Below are 2,196 nucleotides of genomic sequence, written 5' to 3'. Positions count from 1 at the left end.
GATGGGGCACTATTACCCCAACTGATACCAATAATGGGGCACTATTCCTCCCACTGATACCAATGATGGGACACAATTCAGCCCACTGATACCAATGATAGGGCACTATTGCCCCAACTGATACCATTAATGGGGCACTATTCCTCTCACAAGCCCCACTTCCCCCAACTCTGGGTTGTTACAGGGAGGGTTATTCTTGAGGCTATAGGGAGGGATAGTATTGGGGTTACAGGGGGCGTTAGTGTTAGGATTACATGAATGGCTAGTGTTAGAGAGAGCTGTTGAGCTATATAGTAAACAGCTGGCTTTTTTCATCCAAGTTGCTAATGATAGCCTAGAAAATACCTAAAAGGGAGCCGAATGCTCCACCTGCTGGCTGAAAATAAGAATACAAAACAATCATATTCTTGTGCAAAAAAATATATTATTCAAAAGTCCTTAAAGCGGGGGTTCACCCTTAGAGGGCACTTTTCCCCCTTAGATTCCTGCTCGTTATTACTAGGGGAATCGGCTATTTATTTTAAAATATGTGCAGTACTTACCCGTTTACGAGACGCATCCTCTCCGTCGCTTCCGGGTATGGGCTTCGGGAATGGGCGTTCCTTCTTGATTGACAGGTTTCCGAGAGGCTTCCGACGGTCGCATCCATCGCGTCACGATTTTCCGAAAGAAGCCGAACGTCGGTGCGCAGGCGCAGTATAGAGGCGCACCGACGTTCGGCTTCTTTCGGCTACGAGTGACGCGATGGATGCGACCGTCGGAAGCCTCTCGGAAGAATGTCAATCAAGAAGGAACGCCCGCTCCCGAAGACCCATACCCGGAAGCGACGGAAGAAGATGCAGCTCGAAAACGGGTAAGTACAGCTCATATTTTAATATAAATAGCCGATTCCCCTAGACCGAACGAGCAGGAAGCTAAGGGGAGATTTTTTTTTTTTTTTTAAATGGGTGAACTCCCGCTTTAACAAAATACATACAAACATACAACATATTCCCTTTGATTTAAATTTTATTCCATCAGCATTTAATTTGTAGAGCAGATTTCTCTGTCCTGGGGATACAAAGCAGTTAGTAGCCATCTTGGCAATTGCGTTGGCCGGGAATTGAACCCGGGTCAGCTGCTGGATAAGCAGCTATGCTCACCACTGCACCACCAACCCAAGAAATGTCTTTGGAGTGCGGGAGGAAAACCCCCCGCCTAAATACTTACCTGAGCTCGCTCTTGATCCAGCGCTGTGCCTAAGAGCAGTAGCTCTCTCTCCTCACTGGACAGAAAGGCAGCAGTGGGAGCCAATCACAGCCAGTGAGCAGACAGCAGGGGGCGGGGCCAAGCTGTGTTCTGTGCTTCAATGGACCGCATAGCAAGCGGTTTGCTATGGGGTACACTCGACAAGGGGGAGGAGCTAGGAGTGCTGGCAGGCAACCCAAGAAGAGGCTGCTCTATGTCAAATTATTAAAGAGAACAGGCAAATATAACATGTTTGTAAACCTAATTTATTTTTTATTTTTAAATAACAATCACTTAAAGTGGAACTTTATCCAAACATTCTGCTTTTCCACCTCCTCCCCCTTTTCTACCTTCATACAGTTTTTGATTTGTTATTTTGTCAGGGAAGTGGGTAACTGGTTTGACAGGTACCCGATCCCACTTCTGGTCAGATCACTGCAACATATCCACCAGAAGTCCCCCCCCCCCCTTCCCCTCCCCGCAGCTTTCTGGAACCTGTGACCATCCACAAAGTGCAGCACGGCTCAGCACGGCATGCGCAGTAAATTTGTAAAGAATCACGGCCGACTGCCCACATTTAACATGTCGGCACCGGGGGACTGAAGATCAGTGAAGAAGTGGCTCGGGAGAGGGTGGTGCTGGATCCCACTGCTGCGATGATGGGGCACTATTCCTCCTATTAATACCAATCATGGGGCACTATTCCTCCCACACGCCCCTTCTCTCTAGAGCCCCCCTATCCCCAAACTCTGGGTTCAGTTACAGGAGGGTTACTCTTGGGGATATCGGGAGGGTTAGTATTGGGGTTACAGGGGGGTTATTCTTGGGACTATAGGGAGGGTTAGTATTGGGGTTACAGGGAGAGTTACTCTTGGGGATATAGGGAGGAATAGTATTGGGGTTACAGGGGGGTTATTCTTGGGGATATAGGGAGGGTTAGTATTGGGGTTACAGGGAGGGTTATTATTG

The 2,196-nt window shown here is 48.2% G+C and overlaps 1 non-coding gene across 1 annotated transcript; it reads right to left on the bottom strand.

Moving 5' to 3' along the window:
* Nucleotides 1-1,087: 1,087 nt before the first annotated feature.
* On the bottom strand, nucleotides 1,088-1,159 carry TRNAD-AUC. Its single transcript has one exon. It is a non-coding gene; the product is annotated as a tRNA-Asp (tRNA).
* Between the last annotated feature and the right edge of the window lie 1,037 nt (nucleotides 1,160-2,196).

Source organism: Rana temporaria, chromosome 2, assembly GCF_905171775.1.
Source record: "Rana temporaria chromosome 2, aRanTem1.1, whole genome shotgun sequence".
NCBI classification, from domain to species: domain Eukaryota; kingdom Metazoa; phylum Chordata; class Amphibia; order Anura; family Ranidae; genus Rana; species Rana temporaria.
This window is presented reverse-complemented; position numbering and strand designations above follow the sequence as displayed.